Source organism: Chelonia mydas, chromosome 5, assembly GCF_015237465.2.
Source record: "Chelonia mydas isolate rCheMyd1 chromosome 5, rCheMyd1.pri.v2, whole genome shotgun sequence".
Lineage (NCBI taxonomy): Eukaryota > Metazoa > Chordata > Testudines > Cheloniidae > Chelonia > Chelonia mydas.
Window position 1 is genome coordinate 14,339,584 of NC_051245.2, and position 14,334 is coordinate 14,353,917.

Genomic DNA, 14,334 nt, shown 5'->3' on the forward strand with positions numbered 1-14,334 from the left:
TGTTTAAGCATTGACTACGCGTGAGGCACACAGTCGCATGGATAACGACCAAGGTTACACTGTGAATTAATACCACCATTGGGCTAATACCTCGAATATTCCTGGGATATTTGCCATATTAAAAATGTGATTTTGCTTTGCTGTTTGTACCTCTTTTGTGTGCACCGGGCGAGGATGCTCTCACCAAGGAGCTCTACGCCTCTTTGCTGGTGGAATACGTTCCAGCTAGAACATTGTGACCATTTCTTTGGACCAAAATGTCTCTGTGAGGAGGTGTATACCCCACACTGGCAGAGAGAGGGTTAACTGAAGCCAGCGCACAAATCATGCTCCTGGTTGCACCTGGAGGGTGGGCCAGGCCCATTTTAGCATTAGGCCCAGCTGGGGAGGAGCTGGGTGGCTGAATTAAAGCTGAGTCCCCTCTGGGCTGGGGCTGAATGACCACTAAAGGAAGGCTCTGAGGGCAGCCCAGAGTTGGGAGCAGGCCTATGGCTATGCTCCTGAGAAGGGTAGGTAGGAGAGAGACTGGGTAGGGCTAGGAACAAAGTGAGCCCCTACTGTGAGCCTTGACAAAAGGGTCCTATACCCAGGTTCTGGGAAAGAGATGGACACATGCAGCCTGGGAAGAGACAAACAAGGACTGGACTGCCAGGGAGAACAACAAGAGGTGTTTCCTGGTAAAGGGTAGGAAAGAGCTCTGCAGATTCTGGGAAGAGGGGCAGAGTCTGTAGTGGGGGGAACACAGGAAGGGACTGTGGGAAAGGGCCTAGAGGTAGGAAGTGCTGAGCTTAGCAGCTTATTACAGGGTGCCTGGACTGGAATTTGGAGTGGGGCGGAGGGGGTCTTGGTTCCCCTACTGGTCACTGTGGAAGGTGGTGTGAAGGTCACCCTGATATAAAGGGTGTAAGGGCCATTGAGCCTAGAGTTGGGCCAAAGCCCTGGCATAAAGTCACTGCACTCTTGTTTTGTGGGACTCTGCTAACCCGGAATGGGTGGGATTAAGCACGATCTGGTTGGAGGGCTGAGTCCTGAGTAGACCACTGCAGGGCCGGAGTGCCCGATGCCAAAGGAGAGGAGCCAGCTACACTATGCCCAGTTATGAGGGGATGTGGCAGCAAGTGAGTCGCTCCTCTAAAGCCTCTCCGTGCCCACTCTTTGCATGAGCAAAGAAGGCCGATAGGTTGTGGTTCTCCTACATGGAGCAGGTTGCAGACAAGCTGTGCAGGGAGAGTCCACACTAGCTGTGTGCATAACAACCTGTTCTGGGAGGCTGGTTTCTACTGCAATGGGAAGGTTGGGTTAGGGCCCAGCTGCTTGAGCCATACTAAGGGTTGTTGCAGCTGTCCTGTTGATGTTGCTCCAATCTGCCAATCCTCCTTGTGTCCCATGCCCCAGGCATGCTTGGGTTAGTGTTGCAAGGGCCTGAAAGAAAGGAAGCATTTTCTCCTTAGTAGGTTACTTTCTGTCAGAGAAAAAGCTATCCTGTACCTTTTGCAAATCATCCAGCTCTGGGACTCTTCCTGTGACCTGTAAATTGCTGGTCTGGGTGATGGGACCAAGCCAATTTAGAGCTGCTCTGTGTTGGCTTGTCATTGTGTTCTCCTAGCAGATCTGTGCCTCTGTTTCCCTTCCTACCCTTGGTCTGTCTTGTCTACGTGGAGTGTAAGCTAGTTAGGGCAGGGTCTGTCTCTTACCATAATGTTTGCACAGTGCCTAGTATACTGAGGCCAATCCAGATTGAAGCATTTAGTACAAATAATAGATTTCATTATAAACTGTTCCCTGGTTTTGAGTATAAAATAAAAGTAGGGCTTCTGAGCTGGTTACTAGTGCCCACTCCTAGCCAAAATGTAACCCCTAAATTCATCTGGGTTCACTGGAGTGGTACCTACTTACTAGAGGTCAGTTTCATCACTCCTGACCTCAAGTGGTAGGGGAACCAAGTGCCTGAGAGGGCAAATCCAGATTAAGCCAATGTTAAAACAGAATAAGGACATTAAATATTAAACAGTCCAGCTGGAAGGAAATAACCTGCTTACAGGACATGCGGGGATGTTACTGTTGAGCAGCTTAGCTGAAAGCCAAAGCAAACTGAGACAATAGCATCTTAAGACTGAAGGCTTATCATTGATAATCTTGGTGTTACCATTACAAATTCCTCTTGAACAAAGGAAATGTTCACATTTCTAATATGAAGAAGATACAACAACTAATGTATAGGTGGACCACCGCTAGGGTGACCAGATGTCCTGATTTTATAGGGACAATCCTGATATTTGGGCCTTTTTCTTATATAGGCTCCCCCCCCCCCTCCTGTCCCCATTTTTCACACTTGCTGTCTGGTCACCCTAACCACAGCCATCTACTTTCTTGACTGCGTGCCATAGACTCTCCAGTACTAACCTCTACTGGTGGATTCTCCTCTAACAACCAAGACAGAGGCTTGTGCTTTGGGGACTATTGAAGCTAAGTTCTGTATCTTCTCTCCGTAAAGATGAGTGAAGTACTAGGTGGCCATGGCTTTGCTGCGGTGCCCCAGCAAACAAAACAAACATATGGCCTTGGGTTGGTTGGATTAAAATGTAAAGTAGTAGAATAAACTACTCAGATCTTTAATAAACCTTTTTTACGAGGGTGACCAGACAGCAAGAGTGAAAAATCGGGACGGGGGTGAGGGGAAATAGGAGCCTATAGAAGACAAAGACCCAAAAATCGCGACCGTCCGTATAAAATCGGGACCTCTGGTCACCCTTTTTTTACTAATCTCCTGGGCAAAGAGGACACAATATATTTGTCAAATAACTTATTTGAATGTTGTGGCACTGCTGTTATAAAACCAGCCACAATACTTTAACTAAAGGTGGGTGAACGAGGAGGAGAATTCCGTAAGACACTCGGAGAATGCTGCTTCCACTTGTCCATTAATGTTCAACGTTGTGCTTGGTTAGAACTACGGGTGTATTGCTGGTGTGTTGCTCCCCCTAGTGGTCATTTAGCTATCTCTGTTTCTCAGACATCTGTTGCTAAACGAAAAAGGCTAGTTCTTATCAGCTGCCACTGCAGTTCTTTTGCAAGCTGGACTCTGCTTGCCACTGGCATGCTGGAACTGTGGGAAGAAGTAGATATTATGGTCAGGTGGGGGAACCATATGTTGCCAGCCATGCAGCAAGGCCCCAGTGTCTGCCTTTGCTGTATATGTGAGTGAGAGAGATCGTACCATGGTACGCTGTTTTAAAGCAGGTGATGAATACAAGGAGTAGAACTCCCTTGTGTGTGTGTATATATAAATGAGGGCAAGCAAGAAACAGTCACAGATGTCTGCCTGAATAAAAAAAGCTGAGACCTTGCATCACTGCTGTTTGCCATCCTTAGTATTCATTCTCCAATTCACTTCTGAGTGACTGTCTGTTTGCAAAAGTGCGGTTCTCCGTGCAGCCACGTTAACCATTCTGGTGTAACACTTGTTTAAAAGCTTCATCCAGTAGAAACAATACAGTGTGACTTAGGCAGCCAGTCACATGCCACAGATACCAAAGAGTGAGTAGGAGAACTCCCAGCTGAGATGAATAGCTCAGGAACGCAGCAGAGGCTAAAATCTGTTTGCATGAAGGGCCTCAGCCTGACAGGTGCGGAGCCCCCTCAAGTTGCACTGAATTCACTGGGAGTTCAAGGCACTTTCACCAACTCCCCTGAGTGTTCGACCAATTCTAGGTAATGACAAAACTAGTAAAAAAACAGTCTGTTTGGGGTCATTTGAAAAAAGAGCACAATCCTCTGGATCAATGACTTGCTCTGAATAGTTCTTGCAGCTCTACACAGGGGTGGTGATTGCTCATTTCAATGTCATTGTTACATAGGGCAGGCTAAGGAAGTAATCAGGTGACTAAGGTTTGTAGTGATTACCCCAAATCCGGGTGTGTGGGGGGGAAGTGTTTTCCACATTCAGTCTCTAGGAGCTGGGTCTTATTAAACTTCCTCTAACTTAGCTGACATCAGAATGGGGAAAACAAACACGTAGAAAGATTCCACTTAGCTAAGTAAGCCTGTGGAACGGTCTTTACCCACTTTACACACCTGGCTCACTTAGGGAGATAGAGCCATGCTCCGTGACATTCGGTGCATTCGGGTTTTTTGTCTATTTAGGTTATAAGCTTCTGGGAGATGGACTGTGGAGTCTTCAGTGTTTTATAGACAGCAATACGAGCTGCATTCCAGAAGCCCCTACCAAGAGCAGGGCCCCCTTGTGCTTCGTGTTGTACATACACTTAGGCCTGGCCTACATTTGGAGCTATGCTGCTCAGGGGTGTAAAAAATCCACACCCCAAGTGATGTAGCTATGGCAGTGTAACTCTGTGTAGACACAGCCAGGTCCACAGAAGAGCACTTTCCTCAGCCTGCTTACCATCGCTCAGGGAAGTGATGTTCCTAGACTGACCGAAAACTCCTTTCGTCAGCGTAGGCTGCATCTATGCTACGGGGTTATGCTGCCAGGCACCATGCAGGTATAGTCCCTGTACTGCAGATGTGGCCATGGTATGAGATGGCACTTGCCCCAAATTCTAAATAGATAGGGGCAAAGAGTGGGACAGGGGACAGAGTGGTGAAGAGACTTGCTCAAGGTCACACAGGAGGTTACCAGCACTGCCGGGAACAGAACTCGGGTGCGAGTCCAGGGCAGCGTCCCAGTGCTCGATCACGCTGCATCTCCTGGAAGCTCTGTGCTACATTATGATAAAGGATCAGCTCATCCCATTCACTTACAGGAGCCAACAGACTTTGGTCCAAGAGTCATGATGCTTCCACAGCATTGTTCCCCTCTCCACAGAAGGTCTTCTGTGGGGTGTGGGAAACATGGGTGGGGAGACCATGGAGAGGAAGAGACAGCGGAGATGGTGTCATGCTTGTGAAACCCATGATACGCTGTGAGTACCCCTTCCTCACATCTCCTCAGCTGGGAACTCACCATTTAGGAACAAATTCCAGGGGTACCAGCCTGTGGGAATGTCCTTGACAGGAGGGAGATGAGAAAGTAGGGAGCCACTGTGGATGGCTCTGTTCCTTTGAGGTTCCCTGAGGCCTGGGTGTAGAACACACAGCCAGTTCCACCAACCACACCTCACCCCTTGCCTCCCAGCACTGAGGAAAAATTCCAGGACAACTAGACACAGCCAGTCTCATGTTTCCCTGCCCCTCATCGGATGTCACCCTCCTAGGGGGAACAGTCTGCCCCAATTGTACTATCCCTCTTATATAGGAGTTTAGCAATGAAGTGTGGAAGGAATTCCCTGACCTAGGAAGGTCATGCTGGGGCTAGATCTGTAAAATGACTGGATACATACATTACCAGTGGTCAAAAGTAACAAAACAATGGTAAGGGTGATGGACAAGCCTCATGCTTCAGGACATATGCTGCCTGCCAGTGGGTTCAGGAAGAAAACAGATCAGATGCATTAAGGCCTGGAGCACCAAGTGGGGGTTCCTCTCAGACTAGGTGGACCAATGATCTCATCCAAAGTGTGATATCCTATGTATTTGTGGCACAGTATCTTTTCAGGTTTCAGAGTAACAGCCGTGTTAGTCTGTATTCGTAAAAAGAAAAGGAGTACTTGTGGCACCTTAGAGACTAACCAGTTTATTTGAGCAGAAACAAATACCACTGGTAGTGAAGCAGCATGCTTAATTATACTTGCTGCTTGCATGCTGGCTCTTCTTTGCTCTGTGCAACCCCTAATTATCAATCATGCTGGATGCAAAATCATCTATGTTAAGGGACATCAGTTTGAGAGGCGCAAAGGGCCACATTTCATGTAAATTTGAAAACTTAGTTCAAGTAGGATATACGCAGTTTAGGGATAAGGCTGTAAGCTAGGAGGTTGCTGTGGAAAACTACCAGCTCATAATTCCAAATGAGAAATTGACTTTCTCAAAATAAAACTGTCTCATCTAGTAGGTGAGCGAAATCCATTTATTCATGTCTGAATACTGGTGATGACGTGCAGAATTTTCAGAAGGCTTTGAGCAGCTGACTTGCCGGTGAAATGCCACAAACCATCTATGCATCTCTTGCTGGTCATCCCCCTACTGTGATCGCTCTCCACTATTCCTTCCATGGTAACTTTTTTCAAGGTCATTTCCATCTGTATGTCTGATGTGACCAACGTATAAAAGTTGGCCTGTTGATTTCTGACAGCAGGGTCTGCTTCTCTTCAATAATATTTTTACCACAAGCATTCATCTTGTCCGTCCAGGAGATATGCAAGAGGCTGTGCCAGCATTGGTGGCATCTTGTCATATCTACTCTGAGTTAAACCCCCTAATAAACATATTAAGACTGAAAGTACCTTCTTCATTGGTGCACTCTGCTCTCACATTGATCACTTATTGATGTTGTGTGTGTAATTCAGGGCCGAATTCTGCCCTTGACAGGTACATAAATGCCAAATAAATACAGAATTGCTAACCGCAGACGTTAAAAAAACAAAACAAAAAAGAAACGTGAGTCAGGGCCCGGCTGAAATCATAAGTTTAAAAAAAAATCGTTATTTGAGGTTTTTATTTTTCTCCTGGTTTTTGAACCTTTAGCATGCCCTTGAGTTACATTTTAAAACTGTTTTTAAGATGAGACTCTCATGTTATCACCCGAGTCCAGGAACTGCAGCTTTGAGTGAAATGTCAAATAGCGTGAGGCTCATAATATAACCAGGGAGATGACAACAGTTCCAGGCAGGTCGGCTGAAAAAGGGGCAGGACACTGACAAGACATCTTAGGGGGACAATGCAGTCTGTGCATATGGCAGAGTTTTGACCTGTGTTGGGTCTCCAGCAGTGCAGGAGGAGGGGCTAGAAGTAGTGATAATGCAGGCCCAAAATGCTGGCCAACGTATACTCTTGTACAAGACTATCGCTGCTTAAATCTGTATGGGGTCAGCCCCAGAGTTCACAATTTAACCAAAATCTGCTACATGGGTTAGACTTCATACCAGCAACTAGGTGGGGTGAAGGCAAACCCATATCCTATCAATGTGAATGGCTATGGAGAGCACCCACAGAGACTCGGGTAGGGCTGGAAGGGACCTCAAAAGGATGTCCAGTGCATCCACCCCTCCCCCACCTCTCCCTCCCTGCCCCCGGTGCATGTGCTGATTAGAATGTGTGGACCAAAGCTCTTAACTCATACCTTTGAAATGAGTAAAAGAAACATAATCCCCTACTTAAACTTCTGGTTTTTAAATAATTTCTCTGGTTAGAGCGGAGGGCGCAAAGGCCCAGATCAATAGATGAAGGTAAGAGCTCTATACCTTAGAAGATCTGGCCATAATCCCTGAAAGAAACCAAGCTTTTACACCCAGTGTCATTGGAATAATTGCATGTTACAAGAACTGATGATTAAGGTAACCCTGCCCTGTAGTAAGTCTTATCAGGGTCTATGTCTATGTACAAGATTGATTTTTTTTCCCCCCTTTAAAGTTTCCACTGTTGCAGCTTTGATTGGAGCCCTACTGTATTGACATCTGGTATTTAAACCATGGTCTAATCCTTCCAGAATCCAGCTCAATGCAGGGGCTTTTGAGTATTTTCCAAAGGTGAAGGACTAAGTTGTGGGGTTGGGGTTAAAACCAGTAGAACTGGTGCAACTGCCTCTGTAGACTCTTGCACCAGAACTGTGCTAAAGACTCGCTCCCAGGTGTTGCAACCGACCCTTATAATTTAAAACCCTGATGGAACTGTGGTATGCAAATACAAGGCGTCGGTCAAGCAATAGTTCCTTGCAGTATAATGCTTATTTGCAGTGACTTGCAAGGCACTTTCACACACACAGTCCTTCTCCTGATTTCTGTCAGCCTAAGCATGTCTGGTCTGGCTGGGATCAATATCCAGCTGAAATCTGTCAGTCAGAGAAGCTTGTAAAAAGTAGCGTGGGAAATTCTTTTCCTGGTCTCCAGACTAAAGCTGTCAGATTTCTCTTTCCTTCCACTAGAACATGCCTAAAATGCCACCACACTCATTACATCTCTGTAGGTAAATAACAAATCCAGACAAACTCAAAACCATGGATTTGATTTTTATACAGAGGGAAAGAAAGGAAAAAGCTGAACTACGGATTAAATTCTGTAGGACTGTGGAAAGACAGACCTCTGTCCCCACACTGAACACCTAGTTCATCTCAATTCAAAGCCTTGCATGTCATTTCAAGTATTCAGACTGAACATCTAGGTTTATACATGGTAGACCTGATCCTGAGAGGTGCTGAGATGCCAGAGGCTTGTCAATACCAGCCCCTGTCAAATCACTGAGGTAGGGACTCTCTAGTGTTGGGCTATTCTCAGAATCACCTCTAAATAGTCTGTTGCTGGACACTTGGATATTGGTACTTCCCCAGAGTCCCTGCCCAGATGTCAGAATGTTCCATCCTCTTATTTTCCCTTTCCCCCTATTCTTTGTAGTGTGGCATCTTCCCAAAGTTTCATGCAGTAGAGACAATTAAAGAGCTAAACCCTCTGGCTTATAGCTGGACCATGCCTTGGATTCTGAGCCCCCAGAAAATTTGGGGGTGTTTGACCTTTGGGGTTTGGGATTTGACCCATCTGTAAAGCTTCTTTCCATTGCTCTTGTTCTATTATTGCTAATGCCCTCAGAGGTCTTAAGTGCCGTTAGAAGTTAAAGTGTAATTATTTGATTAGACCACATATGTAGCCATGTCTTACCCTATGAGCTACAGCACTGATGGCTCCAGAGCCTCCAGACGTCCTTGCCCAGCCTGCCGGGAGTCGGGGGTGAGGACGGAAAGGACCGGATACACCTGCTGAGACTAGGAGGCTTCGGGTGGAATGATTTATACGGGCAGTTTGCTGGGCTGCATTAGGAGTCTGGGCTGCTGAGTGGGAGGGACTGCCTGCCCCGGAGACCTGGGGGCTAGGGTTAGGTTCCATTTGGGTTGTCGGAGTTTGGAGCTGAGAGAGAAGCAGAACAGTCCAGGGAGTCTGACTAACTGCCCCTCCCCACAAAGGGGGTGTTTGAACTGCAGTGGGATCTAGAGCAGGGGTCAGCCCATTGCAGCCCTGCAGAGACCAGAGTGGCAGAGATCCGACCCAGCGCCAGCCGGCCACAGGACTGCAGACCAAGGAGAGGATCCTGTCCACGGGGTAAAAACACTGCAAGAGGACCCAGTTTGTTCTCTTTAAGCCAGCCAGCACCAGTGGTGCTGCTGAATGCATTTCTGGACTCATCTTCCATGCTCCATCTGCTTTGGGAGGGAACTGGGGGCCGTGGCACGGCTGTGAATGGTGAGAGGTGGACAATTTGTTATGTTCACGTTTTAGCATTTATTAGCTAACCTTAAACCTTTACTGAGGACAGGAAAGAGGTGCCAGGGAAGGAAAGTCCCCACTTTATTGTATGGTTTTGGGGTGCAGCATTTCATTTGGTGGGGTTTGTATTATTGTGTGTGTTTCTTGTGTACTGGGTTATACTACTCTTAACAAGGTGCATTAATCATCTTCCCAAAGGACAGCACTGCACGTGCCCCAGGCATGGAGAAGAGTCGCCTTGGGTGGCGGCATCGAGCGTCGCAGCAAGGAACCCACCACCCAGCCCATGCAAGGAGAAAGGGAGAAATTACTCTGTCTGTCAAGCAGCAGGGAGGAGGCCTGAGTCACGAAAGGAGCAGCATGATGATGACGGGAGTGGTGCTGAAATCAGCAGCTTACACAGAGGCCCACTTTAAAAGTTGATGATCCAGCCCAAATAGAGAGCAGTGGGTAGCTGCAGGAGCCAGATTGACAGGCATCCCTGAGTCTCCTTTGTCGGGAAAGGGAGTAATCAGACCAGGCCCTTTGCTGACATAGCTTTACACCCCTGCTATCCCCTTGCCCCCTCCACAGAGGGTGCTCTGGTGCTGGGGGTGGCCTGTGCAGAGTAGTAAAAGGGCTCCTTACCCCTCCCTGACTCCCTGGTGCAGGGATGCAGCAGGGTTCACAGTGGAGCCCTCTCTTTCTGCAAGCAGGCTGGGTGAATGATGGGGAGGAGAGAAAAGGGGAGGAGGAGCAAAGGGATGACAATAGGAGAATGGAAGATGGGAGGGAGGAAAGAGATGTGAGACAGGTGCGAGAGGGGGAGTTAGGGGAATACACACATTGCTGGGTTCTCCCTTTTTAGTATCAACACACTGAAATCCTCAGGCTGTCTACACAAGCGTGTTTATTCTGCAGTGTAACTGGGTGCATGACACTAGACAGCATCTGCTGGGCACCCAGTAGAGACCCCTGGTTTAGTTCTGCTGTCTCTCAAGCGGGGGCAGTTTGGAATGAGGCGTCTTCTCATTTCTCCAGTTGAATAGGCGCAGTGAAGGGCTGTTGTTCTCCAGCTGCATGGTCTCAGCGGGGTATCAGTTCGCCTTTATCATCACAACTGGGGTTAGTCCCGCTATAGAACAAAGGCGCGGGAACTAACCGGTCCCTTTTTGAGAAACAGCTGTGTAGTGATAGCCTGCTCTTGTCACTGGGGAATTTCAAACCTGTATAAACAGGGCACTGTGCACTTAAGCAGCCTTGGCTGTACAAGTTGGCGCTCTCAGCTGTAGCTCTATAAAGGGGGGCAACTATGGGAGTTAGGCACCTAGATACCTTTGAGGCTCTGGGCCAAAGTCTTCCTGTGTCAGTCTACTTAAAGCAACTGATTCATCTCATTCAAATGTTCGTGTGGAATCCCCACTGGATTAATCCATGCTCTGGACTGTGTGCTCGCCTGCTGCCTTTGTGTAGTGCTCTGAGAATGCTGGGAGGTGGGACCAGAGGACACAATTGCCAGTGCTTCCAGTTCACAGCAGTGGGGAACTTATTTCCACTAGCTCAATAGCTGTTCCCAAAATATGCTTTGGCATGACACACATTAATTGTCTGTGAACAGTAAATCCAATACAAAGTTAATACAGGATCCCTTTTATCGACTCAACCTGCAGGGCTCAAAAGCCACGTTCTTGGGTGAATACGCATATGGTAGATTTACATTAATATTGGGTTTGAGCCTTTTAAAATAAAAGGAATGCAATACGGAACCTCACCCTTTAAGCCACTCTGTCCCCCAGTACACACTGACTACTACAGAGATACCCAGAGTGATTTCAACCCTTGTCTCCAACAGTTTACATGGTTGGCAGCTTTCTCGGATGTATTTATGCTGATACACTAATAAATGCCATTATCTATTTCATTACACTTGGCTAAGATGCCTCCACATGGTGGCGTTAGTAGCGTCAGCTGGGCTGGGGCTGAGAGGTACGGAGGAGTCCTGCTCCCACAGTGATCGCTAATGGTTGTGGGGATGTGATGGGCTCTCTAAGGGCCACTCTGCCAGTCACTAAGGAGTTAAGGGACAGAGTAACTTCCTCCCCAGCTGTGGCTAGTTGGTTGACCAGCAACAGTTGGGATGGGAGGCTGCAGCCCAGGCAGAAGGGAGTGGCTGACAGACAGGCTGAGGGCTACCTTGCATCCACATCAGACTGGTAGGAAGCTGCCCAAGGAGCAGGAGTAGAAGCCTGTGAGATGCTGGGGGAGAGAGTGAAGGCCCTAATCAGGCACCTGTCTCCCTATACTCCTGGGAGTCCAAGTCTCCTGTAGCTCTTAGAGTCTTGCTACCAGGCCTGGGAGGAAAATAATATAGGGATTATATAGGGATAATATAGGGATTGGCTGACAGCTAGAGTTGAACTAGATTTTAAAGGGCTGGTGGCCTCCCAAGGGGCCTGAGCCCAGGTGAGGGGGACTGAACCCTCAGAGGGGGACACAGATAAGGGAGCACACTGAGCAGTAGTATTTCTACAATGCTATGGAGATACATGGTGGATCACTACAACTCTGTGGAGAGGTGTTTTGCAGTGCCAGCCTAATGTAATAGACTCGCCTTGGGCCAGATTACTCATCCATGGGGACATTCAAGGAGTAAGATACTCCTTAAGATGAGTAAAAGGTTCACAATCTATCCCTCTGTGGTTGTACGTGTGTGGCGTTGCCCGCTAGTCAAGGTGAAGGACCTCCTAGCTAAAAGAGTCCTCCCATAACTCCAAAGTGGTAGGGGCCTGTGTTATAGCCATAGGATGAAGGCTCCGGGCCTGGCTCTATGTGGGTGAGTGATGCTGGGATTGTGTTCTGTCGTTTTGTATAACGTGGGTTTGTTAGACCAGCAGTATTCAGGGGAGGAAAGGCCGTACCCCCATCTTGTGTAGATTCATCCCATGTGTCACATCACTAGCAATGCTGACCCTCCCCCACTTGTCCTTAAAAATCTATAAGGGTCTTAGGACCATCCCCCATTGCTGCTGTATCCACACCCAAGCCTGTGCCACATGCACAAGGACAGCAGAATATGGCAATGTTCACTAGTATGTGATCGCATAAAGAATATTACAGTCTGTGCCCCACCGTAATACCCATGGCTATAAAACCCTGTGACTTGTAACTATGTCACGTTCCCATGCAATAATTCATGTATGTAACTTGTCATCACGTGTACTAAACCCCGTGGCTCCAGGAGAGCCAGGCAGCTGAGAGCAAAGACCTGCAGCATGTGCAGCAATTTAACGTTATAGATCTGAGAAGAGACAACCTCAGCCTTTACCCAGCGACTGTAGTACTGCACTAAGATGATCTCCTGATTAGCACAGGGCAAAGAATCTCACCCAATTCTTGCATCAAGCCCATAACCTCTGTCTGAACTATAGCAGATCTCTTAGAAAGATACCAGTCTTGATTTAAAGATTGCAAGTGATGGAGAATCCAAAACACCTCTAGGTAAGTTGTTCCAATGGTTAATTATCCTCTCTGTTAAAAATGTTCACCTTAATTCCGGTCTAAATTTGTCTAGCTTCACCTTCCAGCCATTGGATATCATTATGTCTTTTTCTGCTAAATTAAAGAGCCATCTACTTTCAGAAATCTCTTCTTCCTGTCGACTGCGAGGTTTGGCGAGCTAGGGCAAGGAAGGAGCAGAAGTAGGGCTCATGGCATCCGCCATTTAAGAGACCCACCAGGCAGTGATCTCTGTGGAGCAGAAAAGCAATAGTGTGATGGGCTGTTTCTGTAACAGGAGTGGGTACAGAAGCCCAGATCAATCAGACCACTCTGTCACAGGCTTGGCACATGAGGGTTTTAACCCTACAGGCTGGCAGTTTTAATAACGTTCTGTCCTGTCCATGCTAAAGACCTGATCCAAAGCCCATTGAAATCAGTGGAAAGACTTGTTGTGATTTCCCTGGGCTTTGGATCAGGCCCTGAATATTCCATTTCCAATTGTTCATCCTTTTTACTTCAAAACCAGTTTTTCTTCAGACCTAGCAAAGCCCATGCTGCTCATTGAGGCCTGTTTCCATGCTTGAAATGTCGAAATTCAGCCCTTTCTAAACTCCAGTCCCTACTAGGAATATCCACACTTAGGAAAAGGGTTCTGAATTTTTTTTCTTTAAAATAAGGCAAAATGCAATTTTTGACCTCAGCATCAGAGCTGCCAACTCTTGAGATTTTTACCATGAGTCTCAGGATATTTGGTTTCTTTTCTTATAGCCTCCATCTGTGGGAATTAAGAGAGAACATGACAATCTCTGCTTTCCTTTAAAAAAAAAATCCATTTATAGCCTTTACTGTCATGGAGAAAAGCTTGAAAATATGGCCCAGCTGCATCCTAAAGTCTCAGAAATCAGAAGCAAAGAAGCAAAGTGTATTATTCTCTCTCCTTAAATCCCTTTATGTTTAAGCCAGTCTCATGATTTTTGAGCACACAGGGATGGCAATACCACAACATTCCAAATGGGGAAAGAAACTTTGCCCAAATTTCCTCCCTCCTCTGCAGAAAGAAAGCTCTCTTGGGCAGAGACCAAGCATGGAAATTTCAGCCCAAAAGGTGAGTGCTCCAGAAAGCTTTGAACTAGCAAATAAAACAGGGGCTTGGAATGGAAACAGTTTTGTACCTTTACCTGGAGTAGTATAGCTGCTTCTATTGGGAATCACTTTACCTGGCACTGAAATGGAACCATTGCTGGGGTGAAAAGCACAACTGTTTTGTTTAACAGCACGCAGCAACAATATATAGCCTTTCGTGGCAAGAGCTGCAGAACAGGTAAAAGACAATTGACATAGTGGTGTCTTAGTGGGAAACATGGGGATTGTTTAGGAAAATACTGTGGCTTTCAAAAGGAAAAGCTTATTCTGTGCTCCAGTATTTTGAAGTTAGTAACCAAAGTTCAGAGACTCTGCGTTAAAACTCTCTGCACTTAGTCCACATGAATGCAGAGCCTGACTTGGGACCACAGGCCTATTATAGACAAATTAAAGATTATCTGCTGGA

The 14,334-nt window shown here is 47.0% G+C and overlaps 1 long non-coding RNA gene across 1 annotated transcript; it reads left to right on the forward strand.

Moving 5' to 3' along the window:
* Positions 1-429: 429 nt before the first annotated feature.
* LOC122465874 lies at positions 430-10,971 on the forward strand. The gene is made up of 2 exons (XR_006290997.1): positions 430-667; positions 9,507-10,971. It is a non-coding gene; the product is annotated as an uncharacterized LOC122465874 (long non-coding RNA).
* Positions 10,972-14,334: the final 3,363 nt, after the last annotated feature.